Source organism: Piliocolobus tephrosceles, chromosome 19 (genome assembly GCF_002776525.5).
Source record: "Piliocolobus tephrosceles isolate RC106 chromosome 19, ASM277652v3, whole genome shotgun sequence".
NCBI lineage: Eukaryota > Metazoa > Chordata > Mammalia > Primates > Cercopithecidae > Piliocolobus > Piliocolobus tephrosceles.
Genome location: NC_045452.1, coordinates 64,042,097 through 64,067,669, shown reverse-complemented (window position 1 = coordinate 64,067,669; position 25,573 = coordinate 64,042,097). Strand labels below are relative to the sequence as shown.

At 39.3% G+C, this 25,573-nt stretch overlaps 1 protein-coding gene across 6 annotated transcripts in view; it reads right to left on the bottom strand.

The window, feature by feature from the left end:
* NRIP1 (nuclear receptor interacting protein 1) overlaps positions 1-17,478 on the bottom strand; it is a 104,888-nt gene extending 87,410 nt beyond the window's left edge. For 2 of the 6 annotated variants that reach the window (XM_023227489.1, XM_023227492.1), the window contains exon 1: positions 17,289-17,478. The gene's annotated coding sequence lies outside the window, so the exon portion shown is untranslated. Of the gene's footprint in view, positions 1-16,297; positions 16,554-17,288 lie in introns of those variants that run through there. The other 4 variants (XM_031934607.1, XM_023227493.1, XM_023227488.2 and 1 more) reach the window with 3 other exon arrangements.
* Positions 17,479-25,573: the final 8,095 nt, after the last annotated feature.

The following is a 25,573-nucleotide window of genomic DNA, read 5'->3' as shown; positions in this document are numbered from 1 at the left end:
GTAATAAAATTTAACTTTATTTTGACCTTTCTCATAAAGCAAATAAACCTCTCTATCCAATAAGGTTCCATCTGAACTATGTAAGATGATAGGCAATACCTTAATTGCGTTCATTTACATGACTTTGAAACTATTCTGGGCTGAAGTCACTGACTGCAAGGTCACAGAATACAAAAAAGTAGAATGCATGTAATTTACCAAGGAGAAATGATCCACTTAGACAGTGTGGCAGCACCTTTTCCATCCTTCATTAGGGGATACTAAATACTTAATGCAATCAACAGGTGCAGACATCTCCATTTAAAATATATCACACAAACACACACACACACACACACACACATTCATTTTACAAATATATAAATAACATTAAGATATACATTTAAGTCCATTATATATTATGGTTTTCTTCTTAAAATTAATCTGCCTAAATAGAGGTAAAGCACAATTCTATACCCTAATAGCATTTAGAACCAAAATACAATATAGGGCCATTATTTTTCCATTGTCTTGTAAAATTTCTAACACCTAATATTCAGGTTACAAAGCTATAGTTTTAGGACAAGAATTTAAAACACAGAAGGCCAAGTATGTTGAGTTCCTGCTTTCATTTTTTATAGCTTAACAAGAATATATTCAACTAATTTGCTTAGAGAAGCACAGTTTACGTGTCTCAAATCCAATAATACCATATTAATAAAAGAAAAGAGGTACAATAGATTGAAAGATTAATGAGCATAGATTACAGGGGATAATGTGTATTCTCCAAAACCTCAAGAGTATATCAAAACACACAAACAAAAAAGATAACCCTACAAAATATTTCCCTTTAGCTTTGTAAAAAGGAATTGTAACACAAACTAGGCACTACTGGCACTTGAAGTTACTGGAGAAAAGGGAAGGAACTCAAAAGAATAGGATTTAGGGTACCTTTTAAATATTTATAATATTAGCACATATGCAGAATGTGAAGTATTTGTCTCAGGTTTAATACAACATCACCAAAAGATTTATTTAAGCAGTTTCCACCCATTACATCAGGTAAATCTCTCACATTTAATTTACTATCCAAGCACTTTTACAATACTCAAGCCAATCTTTTGCAACTTACAAATGATTTAATGAAAGAGAAGCAATGATATTATAAAATTTATGCTTCTTCACCTTCTCTCCCTACAGAGAAGGGCAAAACTTTTTTCACGTAATTCTATATTAGATCCAAATCATTTCAAGTGATGCTACTCCACAAAGAACACAAGGATGGACACATATTTAATTAATATATTCCTAAATAAACTTCAATACATGATGTCACTTTGTCCTTTGTAAATGAGAAATACAATTTCTCAATCTTTTTTTAAGTTAAGCCAATTCACTTTGGATTAGCTTAGTTTTAAAATAAATGCATATACATATATAATAAAATACTAACTACTATTACTGTCTACATATAACTTTCAGTGACCACATCTGGGTATTTTAATTTTCTTTCTGTAAGAAACAATTCAGGGCCAGACATGAAATATATAATCTGTGTAACTAGGTAACAGGCAATTAATGGTTCACATTCTTTGACAAGAATAAGCTATTGACCCCAATCAGAACCTTCCAATGTTATCTCCAATGTTCTTGGCTACATTTCTATTTGAACTCAAACCTCAGAAAGAATATAATCTTCTGTTAAGATAACTTTTGTTTTCCTCAAACATTCTCTCTCTGCCTATCCCAAAAGAATGAATCAATGCTATACGTTCCTAAGTTCATTGATTATGAGGACAATATCTGAAGATTTCATACATATAATATTGGGATCTTTCCTTTCCTTGAATATCAGAATATGTTGGAGCCAATTTCTATAACCACAACCTAGTATTTGTGTATCTTTAAATGAGCTACAATCCAGAACTGAAAATAAACTACATTAATGGCATCGCACTTAACAGCTTTCAATGAACAGGTTAGAGTCTAAGTTCAAACATACTGTTATTTTTCCTTCCATTTAATTCATACAATTAGAAAAAAATGTTCTTACCACACTCACTGTGGACTCACGTGACCACAGTACATCCTACCCTTAAAGCAAGTACACATGGGTGTATTGTTTACGTTTCTTGTTTTCTGTATATTATGATGGCTTTGACTCCTTTCTGGCTGGGAAGAGATTGCCCCTCCAGGGGCCAGCCAATGCTTAGAAAAGGCAAAGGACTCAGCGCGCCTTTCACATGCAGACTGACCAATCCACAGCCTACCTCCCCCACCTGGCCCACACACCTAGGAGGCAATATTCCGCTACCTGGTATCTACCAGGCAAACTAGGGACCACTCTTACAGTTCAGAGCTTGTATACCTATAATTTATTCAAAGCTATTATTATTATACACCTATAGCTTCTTAGTAGTAGTAGCAGTAGCATTTACCTACAGCAAATGTAAACCAGCTAATCCTAAACTTGGTTACCTGCCCTGCCTTGCCTTTCCCACAGATACTCCAGAAACGGCTGCAGCCTGGTCTCTCTCCTAGCTCCTGGACCAATGCTGGGGCTTTCTCATGTGGCCCTGAACGTCAGGCTGTGCCTCCAAGAACTCATGAGTACAATAAACTTTGTTTTCCTGAGCCTCTCCCGTGTCTCCTTTTCACATGCACCTGACTGACCACATAAAAGAACACAGAACTCTGTGTGTGTGCACGCATGTGTGTGCGTGTGTGTGTGTGCTTGTGTGTGTGTTATTTTCATTTTATTTTCCCTTCTTCAGGAGGTCAATAAAAAATTATTACACCTTTAAAAAGAGGTACCTAAATAAACAAACCTACCAATTCTGTATGCAAAATTAAATCCTGGACTGGCAGTGTTGCTCAGATAACACTCAGAAAAGAACAATGTGTCTGAAACTGTAAGGAACAGGTCAAAAACACTCCATTTAAAATGTGAACACCTGCTACAGAATATGTTAATTCACAAGTCCATCTAGGAAATGTTTTTCTTCCTCCCTCACCTGTTCCCCCACCTATCTTGCATTCAACTCCATAAACAGCAGTTCTCCCCCATTATAAAACAGTTGACGGTTAAAACAATGAGCCAACCAAGAAAGGATAATATTCTATAACTGACATTTACTGCACTGGCCTTGGACTTCTAATCTTTACCAGACGGGCACACAAATCAATCCATCAGCTCATAAAGGTGTGCTTTTTTAACCTCTAAAACAGATGGGATTGGCCAGAAGTGTCTGGCATGTCAAACTGCTAATCACTGCTGCCCTTTGCACAAAATAACCCACTTAAGTTGAGGCATGGTTGCACTGTCACCGACATTAGTCTGTGGGAAACCCATTTAACTGTCACACACTCCTGCCACTCCTGCTCTCCCTTAATTAAGCCTAATGCCTTATGCTTTGACCTTTTGTTCTAGCCTATTAACCCTATCTAGTACAAGTTCAATTATGTTAAGCTAAAAACTTTGCTGTAAAATATTAAATGCCAAGCTCAAAAAATCATAAGGGACGTCCTCCCAGCCCTAAGTTCTATTCACCCTGATACTCAATACATTCGAAAGTAAAGCCTCACTTTCAAAGTAACACTGATACTGAAGCAAGGAGACGTTAAATGACTCACCCATTTCATAGCTTTTCCATGGCAAAGCCTCACTAAAACCTATCTAATCCCTAGTTCCAATTCTTTAATCTCCATGGTGTTTCTGATTAATAGTTAAACCACCCGGAAGTGTGTTAAGGACACTAACATTTTCACAACAAATTATTATCCTTCAACATCCTCTAGAATACGCTATGCAAAGAGGTCTAAAACAAAATAAAACTGTGACTTCAGTAGTTGAGAAGTAATGATTCCTTTCCCCTCCCACACATCGAAACTTCCTGTCCTATCCCCTCACTATTTTTCTTTTTTCCTTTTTAAAAGTAACAATGGTCATTGAGAACTACTAAATCCTGCAACACTCACAAGGTAGTATGTACAACCACTATTTTTCCCCCGATAGTTCACTGAAGTATTAATACAGCCAATGGCTCAAACTACAGAAAGCAATTACAACTTGCTACTTATCCTCACCGGACAAATTCACGCAGCATATCTTTTCAAATATGTCTTTTTTACACCTATATGCATATGAATTGCTGTTCACATCTACCAGAATTCCAAAAAACAGAACCAAAACACTTTCCATTTCACTGTAAAATAAAACAAAATGTAGTCCAAACTAACATGCTATCATTAAAGATATTTTAGTTTTACCACAGTGATGTATACTGTTATTTTTCCTTTCATTAACTTCATACAATTAGAAAAAAATGTTTTTACCGCCCTCACTGTGACACTTTAAACAACTTAAAGATCAGTAACATAACACAAAATTTGAATTTCTGATTGGTGTGAAGAAATCCATATTAATTTTAGATTTTCAAAAGATTTAAAATCAGATTTTAATTTTACTTTTGCTGACTGCCCAAAGGTCCATTTTTACCTATTCTCAATATTCACAAATATTGTCAGCTTTTGCCTTTAGCAACCCTAAACTTTACAGGTTTAAAGTAACATGCCATTAAATAGAATAAACAATGATTTTGCAAAAGCAAGATCATTTAGAGTGCTGCCAAAACAATGAATGATCTCAATGAGATAATTAAAGGAGGAAAAAAAGAGAAAAAGAGTTTAAAATTCAAAGTGAATGTGTTTGTGTTATTAGAATGATGCCTGCAAAGGAAAGCATTCCTTGGCATTATCGGGAAGAATACCCATGAAAGTGTAAAATGTAAAATCAACAGATCGATGCATGGTCAAAGCTAAGCAAACACTTGCATCGGGGCAACTACCAGCAACTTTAGTTTTATTCACCCTTTTCACTGCAAAGGATAATAGTGTTAATTTCAATCAGACATTATGCCTTACCTACAACTTTTAGTTCATGAAACAGAAATTAAGTTTGGGTGTCTGCTGAGGAAACCAATGGTGGGAAATTCACACTCACAATTAATGTAGAGAAATTCATGCAATTCTATAACATACCGACTGACACTAATGAACAATGAAGGAAAAGTTATTCAGGAACTCAGGATAAGTAAGCACTGGTGGAAAGCACACAGTAGAACACAGTGCATAAATAGTAAATGTGCTCATTTTTCTGCCCTTTTACTTCATACATTAGTCCACTAAGCTTGTTCCTTTTTGCTATGATTTACAAGCAGGTGAATACATAGACATGTAAGCCAAAAGAAATATACTGTCAAACACTCATAAAGTTACCTTTGCTTTAAAAAAAAAAAAAAAAAATTTGCCTTCACAAAGAAACTAGGTTAAAGTTATTTTAAGAGCGTCTGTTAAAAATCAATGTTATAAATATATATCCTTATAATTCATTTATTTTTATTAGCATTTTAAAATAAATTCCTCATCTAGAAATCTCTGAGCTCCATTTCAAAATAATTTTATTTTCTGTCTCTTACTAGCAGTTATTAATGAAGTTGAATATCATGGTGTTCTAAGAGTCAGGAAATTCACCTTTAGTGAAGAGCAAATCCTAATTTTTAAAATACAAAAGGGCTTCATATACTGCTTAATCCTATAACTTACCAAATTCTGAATCATCAATTGTTCTTGACACCCTCTTAACTTTTAAGGTTACTGCACACCAAAATTAACTCTATATGTGAAATGTTAAGATTTCCACCTTCCCAAGCCATCAAATCCAATGCAGTTAAGTGTGCCCAGCTGGGGGGGTCCTTCTGACTACCGGAAGTGATGCTACGGAAACTGCCTAGAAGGCTCTAGAAATATTATTATTCATTTCCTTACAAAAAAAATGTTGTCCCCCAAAATTTTGCTAAACATGTTTTCTAATATATTATAATTTGTGTATTACTGCAGAAATGTAGTATTACAAAACAAATTATTTCAAGTACCAATTAATCATAATGTCACTAACAGTCAGGTTCACTTTTTCCCTCATAATTAGTATGCCTGGAAAGAAGGTAATAAATTTTAAGGAAAAAACTATCATTCCTTTTTAAAGTCCTAATTTAAATGGACTAAAGAAAAAACGTAGAAGAGCTTCCATTATTCATAAGTTATACATAATAATTAACAGCTGCTATGCATAAATACATAAAGGTCCTATTGCTGACCCAAGTGAGCCAAATTTTGCCAATGGTTGGGACTGGTACAGTTCAATTCAACAAATGCTTACAGACATCCTTCTGTGTGCCCGACACTTACAGAACACTTACACTGATTGAGTAAGCTCCTATTCATGGAGTTCTACCAAGGAAAACAGCTATAACACAAGTTTAACTTTTACAATCAGGGTGTACACAAAACCATGAAAGAAGATCTCATCTTGTTAGAGGCTTGGGGACAGAAGTTAAGCCTACAAACTCCCTTGCCCACTGTACCATGAGGGAGAATATTCCTTTCCAATTTGTTTCACCAAGGTCAGGAGCATGGCCGGTGTGTGGTCCATGAAAAGGTCTACATATAGATTTCTTCTCTCCTGCTCTCTTTTCTAGGAGTGTAGACCAATGTGCACTTGGTTCATGGCACATTATCACCACTGGTCCACACAGTGCCCCCTTATCTTATTTGTTACCTTTCTCGAGAGAATAGAGGAATGGGGTCCATAACCTTTGAAATACATTTCCAGTTGAACCAACAGACCCAATCACCTCCGTTAATGGTGTCGGAAGACTACTCATCAGTAAAAAGTAGAGCTGGCCTGTGAGTGCTCTGGTCAACTAAAGGTATCTGGCTTTGTTCATCTACAAATAAATAACAAGTCTCCCTATTTCTTTTTAAATAGAATTCCAAATGTATGTAACACGTAAAACAATGCCACTGTATTAACATGCACATAACTGTACTCTTTGTGTTTTTTAATTCTCAGCCTGGAAATTACATTTCAAGTACTAGAATATTCAACAAATCCTAAGACTTCTATGAAGACCATGAGAAGAAAATAAGGTACTAGAACAAAAGTGAGGCAGACAGCCATATCTCATTCCACGTCTCAAGACCTAGTTCTTATTATTATAGATCCCTTCTTGGGGTTAGCTTGGATTTTACTGCAGGATCCATCACCAAAGGTTATTAACTATTCCTTACCACCTGGGACACGAACTCCTCCTTCTGAGACTGCTTTGACAAAAATAAACAGAAAAGTGTGAAATAAATCAAGATTTGACTGGTCATCCTAGATCCACCCAACTGCTAGCTGAATGACTTTCAAAATGTCTTTAAATTCTTAAGGACTCAATTTCTTCCTCCGTAAAAGCAGACAGTAACTGTTTTGGACATTATAACTTAATGGCAATAACAAACACTACAGGAAGATAAGTAATCATTTACCCCATTGTATCACATGGATCCCCTGGCAATTAAAAAAAAAAAAAAAGATGAACGAGATATTAAGAAATAAAAAGGAAAACAGAGTAAAGACGAAACAACAATAGAGAAAGGAGGAAACCCACGAGAAAAGAAAAAGGCACATAAGCACTAAATGGTAGCATTTTATCATTATTTTATTTATAGTCTACACTAGCTGGGTGCTCTTCCATACACAAGATGCATCTAAAACTCAGCTTGTTTGATAAATGGGGGGAGGACAAGGTGCCCCTAAGAGAGGCGTGCTTAAATCCAGAGCAGCCATAGCTTTTATCAAATTCTCTTCCAACCTGAAAAATCTAATGATTCTATGAAATCACTTCAATTTGTGAAAGCCCAAGCAAAAGAAATTCAAAGTTATTTAAAAAAAAAAAAAAAAGAAAATGTAACTTTGACTCAGGTCAGTCAAGTATTACCAGGATAGATAAAAGCAGATTTTTAGCAATAGTTAACAATTCATTGCCTTAGGTTTTGCCACAATAATAGCAAACATCCAGATATTGGAAAGGAATCAGACGGTAAATTAAAAAAAGACTGTTTTCAATCCTTATATTTGGCATCACAGAGATTCACTGTATTTTAATCCTTTTTTTTTTTTTTTTTTTTTTTTTTTAAGAAAAGCATGGATCAGTTAAGGAAACAATATAAGTTCATTCTGATCTTTAGGAAGCCATTCTTCCCCCCATATTGTCGACTTTCACAATTTCTCTTTTTTCTTATTTGGCCAAAATATAATGCATTCTCTAAACAAAAGATAGATGCAAAATGTTTCCTTTGCAGCTTTTATACAAATCTCTTGCTTTTCCAACATTATTTGGCAACTCAAAATCTAAAGCACCGTAGAAAATATTATGTTTACAAGTCTTATTATTCATCCTTGTGTCTCCAATATAGTTTCAATTTGACTATACCTTTCAGTATATAGGGAACCACTCAGCTTGAATCTTTTAGGTTCAAAATTCCATAAATTTTAAATGAGGCAAGTAAAAGGAGGTGGAGAAGCTCATAACTCCATTTCTTATGGCTTTAACAATAAAAGCACGTACCTAGTATATACTTAAAAACGTAGTATGTGCCACAAAGCCCCCCAACTCAACAATCTCCCTCCTGACCAGTCTACTCTCAAAATAAAGTCAACTACTCCTCATCTCTCCACTTCCACTTCCTTCCATTTCACAAATGCATTGTCAATTTCCTCTTTGTATTTCAGAGACCAGTTTATCAGCACAGCATAGTCTTGCACAAAATTGTTGTGAGTGAAGACAGGGTAATTAAAAAAAAAAAAAATCATGTTAAGAACTGTAATAGTCAAGAGTTGTAACTTTTCAACCAGGAAGAGCTACGGTTCTGAATTTGCTACAACTGCTCCTTGAAGTGGACAAACATAATTAGCCTTGGGAACACTCAGATTAAGACCATGACAAGCTATTTTAATGAATTATATCAAGAAACATAGCTGCTTTCACTGCCTCAAATAACACTGCAGTACAACAGCTAGCATTGGAGGGAAAAGAGCCTGTGCGGCAGCCCTTGGTGACTACATTTCCCTCCAGTGCAATGCAGGCAGCAGGACATCAGCGCTTTGAGAACTAGCATAAACTACTGCAGAATCATCGACTGGCAACAATGTGCCTTCCCAGAGAGCCTGGTCTTGCAGAATCCAGGCTATGAGGCTTGAAAATGCTGCATGAATTTTGTGGCTACCAGGTTGGGAGCAAGGTTTTTTAACGGCTTCCTGAAAATCAGATGGCAACCGGTTTTCTCTTCAAACAATGGTATATTCTTAAAGGAAATCAAATTATCAATGAAATTAGCCATGTGCCCACAGGCAAGTTAACTACTCTTGCATTTCTCAGACTAGGTTTCCTTATCTCTAAACTAGAGAAAATGATACCTGGATGTCACAGCGGAATTGGAAGGATTAAAAGACAAAATGTGTGTAAAGCTTCCAGCACAACGTCTGGCACAAAACGGTTGCCCCAAAAAGTTCAACACTCTTCCTTTCCCTGCTCCCCCTCCCAACAAAACAGGAAAAGGCAAGAGGCAAGTAACTAAACAACTTCTTAATATTCCAAGTTTCTACCCAATCATCTCTTCTTCTTTTAAAACCACAGGCTTGAAATCTTTACTGTTCACTGTCAACAACAGCATATACTGCTATAGAGTCAGAATTTTAGAATTTAGAAATCAAATCTAACCCCTTATTCAACAGATGCTGCTGGGGAAAGAAAAGGGCTTTCCTTTTATCTGTATCATCTTGATTTAGTAGCAGAACCTAAACTCAAAAAATAAACGTGGAAGAACACAACAGGAATACTATTTTTTAATATGTTTTTCAAAAATCAAACCTGAGCCTACATGACCCATTGTGCAAACAGTGCCTTTAGGAGAAAAACTGCAACTGTGATTAATTTCTCTTGAGAATATTTCTTATTTCCCATTTGGAGAGTTTTACATGTTTCCAAACACATTTTCTTGATGTCCTCCATGTTATTGTGTACTCTCTCCTTCCCTTAATTTGTTTCTTTTCCAGTGTATAAATCTATTGCTCTATTATAGATTATTATAATATAAACTCATAAATTCAGGAATTTAAAAAAAATCTTGAAAAGCATGCTTTTCAGAAACCATTACAATCTGTTAAACAGTTGCTCTCTCTCAACTTCTAGAAAGATCCCTCAAGAGAGAAGTCCCTTTTTCATTCTGAACTTCTAATTCTCAAATTTTGATTATGTCCTGCTAGTTACCAAAAACTCCATTATACTACTACTCTCATTTCAATATTGTACATAAACAATTTCCCATCTTACTAATGAAATGCTTTTTTAATGCAGTGACATATTTAACATGTGCACGTTATGAAGAGTATAGGCAAACTCAACTATTAAAAACATGTAACTATTAGGAAAGCCATCTTAGTCACTATATGTGACTACAGCTAAGCTTTTCCCTTAAGTATCTAAAGCAAATCACCAGACTTTTACCTAGTACCCTCATATAGTTAGATAAGAAAGTAAAAGTAAAATAATCAAAGCAGACTACTTCTAACAGCAGAAGCTCCAAACTCCTTCGTTTCTCTGTTGTGCTCAATCCTTTAGCAAATTACAGGCTTGAAAATAAGGAGTAGCTCTGACTATCACTTAACAAGTGACTAAGAAATGACTTTGTTAATTAGAAGTCCAAGGGTGAGAGGCTCCTGTCCACCAAAGCTCTGAATAAACACCAACATCAGGTCAACCAGAGCTGTCTTGGTCCCAGGAGTAGCTTAAGCTGATGACTCAAATTCCCAGCAGGATTCTAGTTTAATATTTATTGAAACTCTGAGCTTAGTCACACAGTGACTTGGAATTTAAGGCACATGGGGTCTCTTCTTTCCATCCTTAAAGATATTTTTGCTAAGTGACACAAAGTTAAAGAGGCAAGATGGGTTTTAATTTAGAGTTTTTATTCCCTGAGGTGTAAAAAGTTAAAATTTTATTTTCTGGGGAGAGTGAACCATACTAGCTCTGAATTTCAAACACAACTATTAACCCTGTCAAATAATTCTATTATCAAGTTTTACAAAACTGTTTATTTTTTTTTTTTTTTATTTTTTCTACCCCAGCCCTATGTATTGAAAGTGGACAGAAGGAAGGGAGGAAAGGAGGGAAAGAGAGGGGGAGAATGGATGAATGGATGGATGTCACAATCACCTTTCTAGCCAAAGTTGCAACATATACTGGAGTTCTTGAAATTATTTCAACCAAAAAAAGGATCATATGACTCATAATTTGTTTAGCAGGTATTCACCCCATTATCTTCAAGAACAATCTATCTTAAAATTGTGTATAGCTTTTTAAAAAATCTTAATACTAAGAGGATCCTTTTTTTCATAACCCCAAAGAGTGTTTTTTTTCCCTCTATTTTCGAGTTGCCAGCCTTCTCAATTCTTTAAATCTGATTCACATTATACTACTTTTAGAGTTCTAGGCTAAATGTTTATCCCTAGCATGATTCAAAGTATTAATTTCAACAAAATCCTAATATAATGATAGAATGTACCACATTTATTTTTAACTCTTTCCTATTCTTCTGCTTTAAGAACTTAAGGAAAACTATTTTATGTTTCGGGTGCATTTTGATAAGCTAAAATACCACAAATTTTGTAATGCTTCATTTGTAATATTTGCAAGATAGTGTAGGGATCAATTTGAATTTCAAGGTTCATGATATAGAGTATATACCAGAACAGTGAGAAAAGTTAGTATAAATTCCTACTCATCTCAGTTTGTATATTTATTGCAACAAATTAAAATTGCATTTTGTAACTCACAGTAAAACAAAAGGAAAGTTCTGTTCTAAATAAACTCCAATCTTCAGAATCCTATACATTCAGTATCCATCAACCTGAACACTAAATTTCAAGAAAAAAACAACAGATGGGCATCCATATAATAGTTTGCAAAGAAACCACGATAAGACTTCAGGAGTTTCTGTGGTCTCTATTTTCCCCCTACCATGAATCATAGGTAATGTGCTTAAATAAAGCATTCTTTCTGCAGTTATTTACATTGGTTATCTTTATCAAAGATCCTATAAAATAATTATCCAGTTCACCACGCAAACTTTAGCACTCAGAACACTGTTTTCCCTGTTGATGAAGACCCTCGGAAAATTCCAGATCTTAAAAGATTAAAGAAAATGTGATCTAACATTAATTCATTTTCCTCCAAACAAAGTATAACTCCTGATTCCATGCTGGTACCCAGTTTTGATCCTCTACTTTAGAGATATCTCAGAGACATTCAAAACAAAGTGGGAACACGCACAAATAGAGAACTTGTCATTTTTTACCCTCAAACAACCACTATTTATATAATATTGCTGGCCTCATAAAAGGGAATAGAGAATCCATTACCATCAGCAATTCATGCCTCTGCTTCAGCATCAGATGCAAACAGTATACAGAAACTAGATCTCTCTCCTCCATTTACTTTTTGTTCATTCCAACCTCTCCACATAATCTTTAGTTCCATTCCAATGGCCTGTTTCATCAGCTGACACTCCTGGTTTTTTACCTTCTCAAGTCTTAGCAGCCACACTGGTGTTACATTTCTCTAATTGCTGTGTTATCTAAATATTACAGGAGGAGCCTGCTCCTTCCCCCTCCCCCAAAAGTCCCTGAAAAAACAACTTAAGGAAATGCAACTTGAATCTTTTTAGTTCACAGATTCAAACTCATACAGCCTGCGAGCCCCCTAGCATATCTCGCTGAAATTTTTCTTTTGACTTTTCAATAGTTGTCAAGATTATTTTAATGAGGATATTTCTCTAGTTGGAAGACATGGGTATATAGGACTTTGCTAGAACGATAAATACTTTTTCCCAGTCTTCATCCGTGTAACAGTAAATCATTATTAAACAAACACGCAAAATAAAACCCACTCTAATTGTGTATCAGTCACCTGAAGGGGCAGAAGAGAAAAGTAGGAGAGTGAAGAAACTTCACCCCCACCACAGCCAAGAAGGAAAGCTGCAACCAAGGCACTTTTCACAGAAGAAAATATCCAAAGATGTAGACGCTGTTTATTTTAGAAAAGGGGAAGAAAGCAAGGGAGGGAGGGAAAGGGTAGAGAAGAGACTAGAACTCCTCTTCTCTTACTAACCTACATTAAAAACTAATTGTATCAAGCAATCTCAAATGCAAAACTGACCCTATCACAATTTAAAGTGAATAATGCCTTCCTTGAAAAAATTTGATATTTTAAACTCATTCTGAGCAAAATTATCTTTTAACCTGATACACCAAACTGTTAGTTTTTCCCAAACAACAATTAGAACATGAGCTTTTAAGTTTCTTACATTCTTCATGTTTTAAAATGAAAAGCCAAATTCCTCTAACTTCATATATCCTTGTCACTCTGATTTAAAATTACTTCTATGTCACTGTCTTCTAGCACTGGTCTGCAATAGAATCTGTGCAATTAACAATAATCTTCTTCCCTCTGATCTTTCTAGAGTCAAGAATGGCATATCTCCTTATCTTATTTGTTCCATTAGATTGGCATATTTTGCCTCATCTGTCACCTTCTATCAAACTCTGCTTTCAGATATGCGTTAATTCATTTTTAGTTGTCCTCAATGTTCTAAAATAGTGATGTCTGACAGAATTAATACAGTGCTCTAGTTCTTTCTGTTCAACCGGTATTTAATTAAAGATCTTGGAGGCTATCTTTCTCTCAGGCTATACCACTCAAAGGAGGAACATTACTTCCTCCATGGACAATGTGATAAGCCACATGGCAACAAAGCTGCCTCCCTAACGTCTCTCATTTAATAGACTGCTTTACCACATCTAAACTACCAGCAAAACAGATTATCACTTTAATTCACATTGATTTTACTTTTCCTATCTCTGAACCACAACTCTGCCATGGGCTGTGTTCTCTCAACTTCTGAATTTCCCGAATTTCTGTAGTTGTAATGCTCTCCTGTATTTTTGCTTTTGTTTCATCTGGACTTCAAAAAGTTCTAATGGCATCTGATTTGGAAGAGTTCTTGAATCTCTGAAAACAACGCAGAAGTCTTTAAGCAATCAGAACCGCCTTGGCGCACAAACTGAAAACTCCGTTTCAAAACCTTTTGAATTAATATCTTTTGGAGAATAGCCCACTCAACTTGATATGTCATAATTTTCCATTCTAAAGGTGGCATGGATAATTTAAATTGGCACTTGCTATTTATTACTTAAATAATTGTTCTCTTGGATGGCCTTTGGAAAGCTAGTACTTCTTAATCATTTTCAACTGTATCAGAACTATAACAGACATGTCAATTTAAGCAAACTTCATGAGCAATAAACTAACAAACAGACTCTAGGTGGTGGTATAGGTTATTTTTTATCATGATGTTTTGCACTTATAACTGCAAGAGTCAGAAATGCCTTTAGTCTCTTCACACATTTCTTTAGTGCAAAGTTAACAATATTTTAGGCTGTTAAAATTAGCAAAATCCAAGTTCTGCAGAGTTTGGAAATGCATGTAAAACAGGCATTAAACCTGGTTTTCAGCTAACTTCCCACAGGCATTAAACCTGCTTTTTCACCTAACTCATTTGAATAAAATCAACAACGAACAGTCCTTTTTTTTTTTTTTTTTTTTTTTTTTATTATTAAATATTTTGATGTGTATTTTGCTCACACTCCTAGGGCACTTCCTAGGGTAAGTTTGGAAAGAGGTCTTTCTCCACTAGCGTATGACACAGACTAGAGCAACCAATCCTGTAACCTGCAGGGCAGTAGCTGTTCCACTAATTGATTCTCCTTCCTTGTCTCTAGGAACTATGCCCAGGCAGAAAAAAAGTTACTATAGGTGATGAAGCCAGTGCTCCCTGAACCAAATAAACCCTATCGACATTACCAAACTGCTGGGCAAAAGCAGAGCAATTCACTTACTTGGAAGGTGAAAAACACTTCAACATACACCAGGCGGCAACCGACACTTAGGGGCCAGGCAGATGAAACACCATTTGTTTAAAAAGTCTATTATTTCACTGTCTCTTCAACAAAGGTGGAAAACTGATGATTAAACATTGAATAATGCCACCCACTTACTAAACCTATGATTCACTCATAAGCATTCAATGCAATTCATAACTTTAAAGAATGAATTACCGAAGCCCCTTGCTTCACAAATTTTCCCAAGAAACAGAAAGAGCATTCATCACCTATAACCCGACAACCATTTTTACTACAGACACCTACAGATGGCTTCTCTTCCTCTAAGGACACAATTTCCTTCACAATCCCACATGTAATCATTTACAATACCAGAGACAAACTCCAACTCAGTTCCACCAGCCGAGTTTTTAAAAATCCTTGTGCCTAAGAACGTCCTTTTTCCCCAAAGTAAAATGTGCCATTAAGAAATATTTTTAAAAAGCAAACGTGCTTATCATTCCGTACTTCTTTGACTACCTTCAGCAGCCAATTATTGACGTGATAAAAGGTAGAAACTCCTGGAATGCTTCAGAGATCAACATGTGTCACAGACTCCCAGGCTGTCCGCCTCTAAGACGCAGTTGGTTCCTTTGTTCCTTCAGACTGAACACCAACTCCTGATTAAAATTGGGAAACTACTTTGGAAGGGATGTGAGGGTCTGCCGAATACGTCCACGGAAACCTTCATAAAACAATACTCAATAGTAGTAAGGTGGGCACAGAAGAAGGGAGAAAGGGCAGCCTCCCGGACTTCCACCGGGCTCACCCTAAATGGGAGCCGGCCCCTGGCTCCTGGTAAAATGATGGCTGAGGCCTCGGGTCCGTGAGCCACGCCATCCGGGGGGGACGGCGAGTGCGGGCAGAGCGGGCCTGGGGTCCGTTGGGGGCCAGGCGAGCTGTCCGTTTTCCTATTCACTTTCCCAGCCGGGTATCCAGCGAGCACGGAAGGCAGGCACCCAGGCGAAAGGCGCCGCCCAGGATCCGGCTGGACAGCAGGATCGAGAGCGGCGCGGCGAGCGCTGCCCGGGGTTCGGGACCGAGAGGGCAGGCGAGCGAGGGGCAACCCCGACCCGGCCCCCCGAGCTCCCGTGTCCGACCCCGCGCGGGGGCCACGCGACGGCCGCCCCCTTGCCCAGAACTGGCACGGGCGGGCGGACCGACCCGGGGCCACTCCACAACTTGCCGGCCCGCCGCCCCGGCCCCCAGCGAGAACCCGGGGAGACTCGAACCAGGCAGCAGAGGCAGGATTTGCCCGGAAACGCGCCCTCCCCGCCGCCCCGTGCGCGCCCGCGGCCGGCCGCGCTGCCCCCGCCGCCCCGACGCCCCCGCGGCCCTGCCAGCCAAGCCAGCGCCGACGCGGGCCGCGCTACGGGGCCGTTTCCGGCAGCGCCGGCGGCCGCTACTCTGGGCGCCCTGGCCGCGGCCGTCACTCACCCCAGGCCGCCGCGGCTCCCAGCCTCCGGCTCCGTCAGGCTCGGTCCGCGAAGGCGCCTGCCGCCCCGTCCTGGCCCGGCACCCCGGCGAGCTCTTCCCTCCGACCAGCGGCGCTCCCGGCGCAGCGGCGGACGCGAGGCCACGGGTGGACGGGCGCGCGCGGGTGGCGGGCGGGCGTGGGGCCGGATCGTCCCTGCGCCTCGCCGCCGCCTCCTCCGCCGCGGCCTCCCGAGTTCGGGGCTCTGCTGCAATGTCTGCGAGGCTGACTTTGAGCGCCTCGCTCGCCGCCCGCCCGCCCGCAGCCGCGCTCCTCCCTCCGCCGCCGAGTCCGCCGCGGCCCAGTCCCTCCCCTCGCCGCCCCACGCCATTCAGCTCTTCAGCCAAGTTTCTTAACCCTTTTCTCCCCCTCCCTCCCATTGTCAGCCGGTCAGGAGGAAGCCGTGCGGGTCCGGGCCGCTCGCGGGAGCTGCGGAGCCCCCTATGGTTCGTGGATTTCCTCCTCGCCCGCTCTCCGGGTGGCTCAGACGGGGCTGCAGGGCCCGGAGGCAGCGAAAGGACGGCGTCCCCAAGAGAGGGGCTGCTCGGCGCGCCCGGGCCGTCCCCCGGGCTCCCAGCTCTGTCCAGCCGCCCGCGACCGCTGCAGACGCCTGGACAGCTCCTCCTGGGAACCCGGGGAAGCGCTCTCGGGACCCAGGCCGAATGCTCCCGTTTGGGCAGAGCCTGGGGACCGGGGAACCCCAGACGCCCCAGGGTCCCCGCCTGGGTGCTGGCGCCTTAAACGACTACCTCCTCCCCTTCACCCCACAACACGCGCTCCCTGGGCCCCCTTTCACCCCCTACCCAATTTCTATCTCCTTGTAATCTGTGTGTCCTGCTTTAATCTTGGGGGGCGCGGGCGCGAACTCTGGGTCACTTTGACCCCACGCCCAGCACGTAGTAGGCACCCAGCCCTCATGTGGAGCGACTCCGGGAGGAAAACTAGGAAGGAGACCTGAGGAGCGCCCCGCTCAGCTCCCTGGACAGACGTAGGACCCAGGAGCAGGGTTAATCCTCGGCTGCTTTGTCACTGCGAAGTCTCCAGCGGAGTCTGTCAGCCAATCTACATCATCCCCGGGAAGGATCTGACCCAACCAGACAAGGCAAAAGGAGCAGGGCTGCCACTTCTTCAGCAGCTCTCCTCGGTTCAGTCTCCGAATAAGAAATAACAATTACATCACGAGGCCGGGGCGGCAGCGCGGTGGAGCCTCTTGGTTTCCTGCAGCCTAATCTCGCTGAACCCGCCTCTAAATTGGGGGGGCTACAGACTGGTGAAACGAGAAAGTGGAGGGAGGAGAGAGTCGTAGGAAACCATAATTTCCCCTTATCCGTGTATTTGCTGTTTTAAAAATCGTATCCTCAGCGCTCCCCAAACATCTCCCTAGAACTATTAACTCCCCCTCAACACCTCCCCAGATGTCAGGTTTCTTTTTGACTTGAGCATCTAGCATTTAGTAATTCGCCATGAAAAAAATTACCAGGGGAAACCAGTGTTGTTGCTGAAATTGTTTTTGCTTGACACAAAAAAGCTGAAGTATAGCTTAGTCTCACCCGAAATTCTGAAATGGCATGCCTGTGTTAAAACACTTATTACATAAGACAAATGAGCCGATGAGGCACTCCATTCTTAGATGTAGGTTTTCATATCCTGAAGAATTTGATAGCATTTGGAAATGGAGTTAGTTGCTAATGCGCTTAAAAAACAAAAACTATCCAAGTCATGAAACTGTATTCTATGCCTGTTATGTAATGACTGTATTGTGTACTGCAAATTTCACTTAACCTTTAAAAATATGAATGAGAGTTTTAGAATACTGTCACAGTCTTGAAAGTGAAAGCAATTTTTCAAATTAATGCTTAATAAATTTAGCACCTAGCACAGTGCCGGGCACATGGTACCGATGTTTTCCTTAGTGACAATGGTACATTTTAAAACAATTATTTTACATCACCCTAGTGATTGAACTATGCAATCTGTTGCCATTTTATATAGTTAAACCTCATATAATACCATATTTTTGCATATACCACAATTCAAAATCTGCTGTAGGCAAATTAGTAAAGGCTGCTGTTCTTTAGTGCATCATTTATTCAGAATTGATACAAAGCAAACCGTTTCAATTCAATGATGACCAGCGTAATTGGAGCTTGGCCCCTTAGTGGGGGTCAAACTTTTTTTACGAAAATTATTTTTAACCATAATACAAAGATTTTTCTACAATGTATTGCAAATGTTTCTCTTAAGCGGTTTATTGAACATCATTTAGCATTTTCTTGACAATTCAATGTCAATTTTATTAAAAGTAATTATTGTAGTAGGTTGTAGTGGATTCAGGAAATATATCCAGTTCCTATTCTATATTCTTCCTAGGTGTTAGGGATTCTCCCAGGAGGTACAAAAGCTATCAGTCGCTACACCGAAGGACTCTAGGATGCTATGACTTAATGATTATCTCTGCCTTTTGTAATTTCTCTCTCTCCCCCTTCACTAACTGACAATCTGTTGTCCTTACTGTTACTAGCACAGCTGTCACTAACATTCTCCTCATCTTCCGATTGGTAACTTCCAATCTAGTGCGGACTGGGAATCCAGATAGCCTCACTTGTCACAATTCTGTCTAAAGTAAACTTAATAGGTTCTGGGTAAGGGACTAATGGCTCACCAAGGAGTAGGGCGCACACACTTAGTGCATAGACTTTGGAAAGATATTTGGACTACTCAAATCTATCTTTTAAATGCATTCCTCTTACTTCTTAACCAGGTTTTGAACCACGGAGATTGCCCAGCAAGCCAAGAATTTTCCAGCCCTCCAACACTGGTGTTAAAAAGTCCACTGCTATATGCTAGATGACTTCCCAAAGCTGTTCACTTATTATTATTCTGTTTTCTCAACCCCACAAAAATCCAGTCACTGAAATCCTGAACTCTTTTGATAGTGGCATGAGTGTTAAGTAAATTGCACACCTCTTGTGGAATTCATTTTCACTTAATCATGCCAATTATGTGGAGACTATTTTTTTTGTTGTTGTTCTTTGTTTTTTAAAATAAATCAATACCTAAATTTCCTGGCTAACAGAGTCATTGCAAGGATACTAGGGCATTATATGTAATATAAGAATGCCTGTTTGGTAATTTGTACTTTGAAGTCAAATCTCATTTGAATCATTTGTGATGTGAAAACGATGCTGTTCGGTTTATATACTTAAACACCTAATTATTGTTTTACGTCCAGGGTTCCTGTGGGACCATATGCTTATAGTTCAGTCTCAGTATACCTATCTGCCACAAAGATGTAGTCTGGGAGAGGTATGCCTTTGGTGTATTCTCTAAATCTCTCTTGTATAGCATTTTTCAAAACCATTTTGTGAATGGGTATTTGCTTGTCTGTATCCCACTGTAGAATGCAAGCAGTACAGGCACAAGGTCCATATCCCTCTCATTGACATTTGGGGACTTCTAGCTACCTATCCCTGTGCCCAGCAAGCAATAGACATTCAGTAGATATTGGCCAACATACTGTCATACCCCAGAGGACAGAATGTATCTTTCTCTTGGGATCCTGGCTTGAGGTAAGGGAGTTCAGAGAACATTTTGCAGAGAAAATAATGCTTCCGTTGGTCATTAAAAGGTTAAAAGGATTAGTCATGTAGGCAAAGTGGGAAAAGGGCTTCTCAGGAGAGGACGTAGACTGTTTAACAGTAGAGAAGTATGAGAAAACAAAAATATGCATTCAGAAGTATTGAGCCCGTATTTATACTATGGAATGAACTATGACACTTGGGGGAAATATGTGTAACGTCATAGATCACAGACAAATGGAACCCCAATGCAGTTACCTTATTAGCCACAGTCCCTTAGCCTCTGGAGCAGCACTGACCAATAAAAACAAAGTGAACCACAAATGTGAGCCACATATGGAATATTAAGTTTTCTGGTAGATACATTCAAAAAGTACAGAGGAACAGGTAAAATTAATCATAATAATGCACTTCAACCCAATACATCAAAAATTACCATTTCAATGTCTATACAACATACAAAATTATTAATTAGATATTTTACAATCTTTTATAGTCTTCAAAATCCAGTGTGTCTTTTACATTTATAGCACATCTCCATTTGGATTAGTCATATTCCGGGGCTCAACAGCCACATGTGGCTAACAACTACCATATCGGGTAGTGCAGCTCCAGAGAACGTAGGAAATATTTAATAATATAGTTTAAGAAAATTTTCTTAAGAGGAAAATCTAAATCGTGTTAACTCTAAGAGTTTATTTATGCCAATTATTAGTGTTGAATTATGTTAGGTTATAAAGACCACCTTCTTGTGTTTAGACATTTACACCCATTAGATAATCAGCAAAGTTTGCGTTTTATGTACTGTGTCTTCATTAATGATGCTGTAGTTACAACTATTTCTATCTCTATTAACTGTGGTGGTGGACTGTAAATGTAAACTGTTTTTATGGCAGAAATAAAATGCTATAGATTTGGGGTTGACTAAGCTTTAAAAAATTTCTCTCTACAATATGAAACTACCTCTTCTATGCAGTTACTGCCAAGCGTCTTCCTAGCTGTAGAAGTCCAGGGTTTTGCTATCTAATTATTTTATGCCCAGTTACTTGTAGATGACAAAAACCACCCCGGCCTTTGTTTGAGGCAGTCGCCTACCTGAAGCTGCAGTAAGGATTTGCTGCAGCTACCTGAGTACCAAGAAAAGTCTAAAGAGCTAACGTGAAGATGCTTAGACACCCTGTCTGCAGGTTACTGTGCAGCTTTCCCCAGTGAGATTGGAGCCCTTTTGGTTTCATTGGAATTCGAGTGCCAAAGACTGGCAAATCCACAGCGCTCATTTTCTACACTAAAATGAATCTTGAAAACTGTATCTTTTTTAAAAAAAAGTCTGAGAATGATTGTGTACAAGTAGCCAAACGTGTGCAAGAAAAAGGCAGATACTTTAATGAAATGCATATGTGGTTTATGCCATCTCATTCCTTCTCAAAACAAGGATATGTCTAGTATAGTTAAGGGGTTAGAAAAGCCAAGAAGTCTCAACGAAGCAAGGAAAAACCTGTCAGTTTTAATGATGTGTCAGTTTGATATGTCTAAGTGATTGAGAGTAAATATTACATGAAACCTGTCCTTTTATGTGGAAATGGCGTAGCAGCTCTCATTAGGCAGTCCTGTCGAAAATGCATATGAAAGTTTCCTTTAAGGGATTTCACAAACATAGGACCATATTATGAATCAATTCAGTAAAAACATGATCCTATTATTTTTAGAGATATATTTAGACAGACTTCAACTAAAGAAAAGTGCAATACATATATATTTTTCCAAATTATTCAGGGTTCTGAAGGGAAGAAAGATATAAAGAAAGCATGATGTAAGCTTACTATTTGTATAATTGCTTGACTCTCAAAAGAAGACATAGACACTGACCTATCTGTTTTAGAGAAGTTTAAGAAACATAAAAATCTCATGTAGCTTTTCTTTTCACAAAGAAGTTGAGCGTGCCCACACACACACACACACACACACACGATTTCACTCAATTCAGTGGTGGAAAGAATCATCTTTTCAACAAATAGTACTAGGGTGTCTCCATGCAGAAGAATGAAATTGAGCTCCTTCACATCATATACAAAAATTGACTCAAAATGAAACATAGATTTAATGTAAGAACTAAACTGTTAAACTCTTAGAAGAATATATTACAGTAAATCCTCGTGACCTCTGTTAGGCAAAACCTTCTTAGTTATGACACTGAAAGCATGAGTAACAAAATAGATATATTGGACTGAAGTCAAACTTAAAATCTTGTGTGTTTCAATGAATACCATCAAGAAAATGAAAAGATAACCCATAGAATAGGAGAATATATTTGCAAATCATATATCAGGTAAGGACCCATAGGTAGACTACATAAAAAACTCTTACAACTCAATAATAAAAAGGCAAATAACCGGTTTTTAAAATGAGCAAAGTATATGAGTAGACATTTCTCCAAAGAAGATGTACATTGAACACATGAAAAGATACTCCATAGGATTAGCCATCAGGGAAGTGCAGATCAAAACCACAGTGTGATGCTACTTCACACTCAAGACAAATGGCTACAAAAGGAAAAAAAGAGGAAACCAGTTTTGGTGAGTATGTAGAGTCATTGGAACACTCAATTGTTATTCCTTGTTGATGCATAGCAAACCACTTCAAAATTTAGTGGCTTAAAACAAGAAACACTTCTTATCTCACAGTTTCTGGGGGTAAAGAATGCAGGAACAGCCTAGCTGGATGGTTCTGACACAAGGTCGCTCCTGTGGCTGCAGTCAGGGTATTGGCAGGGCCTGCGGTCATGCAAACGGCTTGCCTAGGTCTGAAGGATCGAATTGCACGAAGGCACCCTCACATGGTTGTTGGCAGGAGGCCTTGGATCCCTGCCACATGGGCCTCTCCTCAGGCTGCTTGAGTATCCTCATGATGTGGCAGCTAACTTCCACTGGAGCAAGCTGTCCAAGAAAGGGTGACAGTGGTGGAGCCAGAGTGTCCTTTCTGACCTGGTCTCCTAATTCACACATGGTTACTTCCATTTTATTCTATTAATTAGAAGTGAGTCACTAAGTTCATTCCACACTCAAGAGGAAAGTCATCTTGAAGGGATGAGTAGCAAATAATTTGTGAACAGGTTTTAAAAACACCACAGCAGGCAATTCACATTTTTGCCTGTGGTCTGCCTCTTCGATTTCCTAAACCAACTTGCATGTCCTTGTTTCCACACACTGAACAGGCTCACTGCCTCCCTCAAGGGAACAAGACTTACACGTCTTCTGGTTACTGCATCAAATCTGTTGCTTAAGAATTCTGGGTGACATGCAGCACTCCCCAGGAAGGTCCGATGAGGCCCCTTGAAGGCTGGTAAACAGACGTGCTTTCAGCCACGGCACACTTACATTTTCAACCGTGAAGAAGGATCAGGATCACTGCAATAAGTCTGTCCATTTGGAAAAGGAAGAATGAGGAACTCACATTGGTCACCATTCCATAGTAATTATCAAAACCTACTAAGCAGGAATAGCCAGGACTCCTTTTCTTGGCAATACAGGAAGTTCCTTGATTGACCAACCTGAGAGCCTCTGATTCTTTCTCCCGAATGTTCTCTCTGGTGTTTTGCCGTCTGCTGTTCCTGGATCTGCCTTTGGAAGGTTCACATTTGACAGTTTTCCTCAACAAATGTATCTGAGACAGATACAGGGGAGGCTGTCCTTCTTAGAGACCTCTTGGATTTTGAAATATTTCAGCACAGGGGTTATTTTAAAGTTTTAACAATGAGATTATTGCACACCAAGTTGGGGGTTTCTTTGGGATGTTAATTTCTTCAGACACTTAGAAGGCTTGATTTGTTTCCATTCCCTTCCATGTACAGGTTACCATAGCCAAAAGTCTGGCCCAGAAATGGTTTTCAAGGCTGCAGATTCTCAGTTTTTATTTACTGGGCTCTGTACTCTGCCCATCCCTCTGGCCCTTAAATTAATGGTGTCTGCCTTGAGATCATCTGAAATAATAGGCTTAGGTGGGGAGGCAATACAATTTATCACCTCTTGCTAAGAATATCATTGCTGCTTTATGACAAAGCACAAGTCTTACCTCCTGCTAAGCCTGCAGTTTCATGGCCACAGCTTAAAACTTCCTCAATTTCAAGTACAGAGTAGATGACTTTTTCAACTCTGCAAGGCCCACATCACTGGACTCTTCATCAGAGTTGTTAGCAAGTATAGGCAGAGAATGTCTCCCTTAGCAAATCTTTGCTTCCTTCCACCTCTGTTTTCAGAATGTTTGATTCTAGTCTGAGTTCACCTAACTCAGAAGACTTTGCTGAAAATAGCAAAACTATACCACCACCTACAAACAGTATGAATGTATCTTTTATTTCCCTTAACACTATGGCCTCAGTCAGCAAAGAGTCTGCTTTTCAACGTAAGCAGTTGGCAGCTTAACCAAATAGTTTGCTACCACATTAAAAACAGAGTCCTATCACACACAGCCCAAATCTTTCTGCTAAATCAGTGGTACTTGTACCATGCAGCATACCATTTCTGGTACCAATTGGCCATGGTTCCTGGTTACAGAAACAAAATTTACTCTTGCTAGTTTAGGCAGAAATTTTTTTTTTTTTTTATAGCAAAATAGTTTACAACATTTCTTCAAGGACCCAGAAACCAGGCTTGATAATACATGAGAGAAATATTCAGTTGCATAAAGGGATTGCCGTGTGGAAATTCCAGTCACCTACCATCTGCCACTTTGAACCAATAAGGATACAGACTAAATACTAGAACCTTCATTAAAACTCTACCGAAGAACCACACACTTCAACCAACCACTTTACTTGCCAAACAGCCCTATAGATTGTGCCTTGCAATGTTCCTATCTGGCTTCCATGTCTTATGTAGGTGCATTTGCTTGGTGAAGACCAGGTCACATGTGAAACCTTAGCTTCACGTGAGTCTGAGAAATGACACATTCAGTCTTCCAGTAACCTGGAAAGTATACTAGGAAGAGATTAGGGTAGTATTTATGGTGTGTCATTCTGCAGTATCTGGCACAGTGGCCAAAGGTTTATGTCTGGGTTTTCATTATATTTTAACTGACATACTAATATTTGAGGAAAATCATGATAACATATATAGTAAAATTAATAAATAGCATGAATTACATTGACTTACTATGTTTCCTTTTCTCTGTAGGATTCTTCTTGGATTTAGTGTTTGTATTAGTCAGTTTTGTGTTGCTATAACAGAATACCTGAGGCTGGGTAATTTATTAAAAAGAAAAAAGGTGTTTATTTAGCTCACAGCTCTGTAGGCTGGGAAGTTTAAGGGCATGGCCCTGGCGTCTGGAGAGGGCTTTCATGCTGCATCATTACATGGCAGAAGGAAAAGCAAAAACGTGTGACGAGACAAAACCTGAGGAGCTTCTGACATTTATAACAAAGTGCTCTCCTGGGGACTAATTCACTCCCAGGAGGACTAATCCAGTCCTACCAGAGGGAAAACTCACTACCAAAATAATGGCACCAAGCCATTCAAGAGGGACCTGCCTCCATGAGCCAAACATCTCCTATTAGGCCCCACTTCCCAGCACCACTACACTGGGGATCAAATTTCTCCTTCTTCTTTCTTCCTTCTTTCCCTTCTTTCTTTCTTTCTTTCTTTCTTTCTTTCTTTCTTTCTTTCTTTC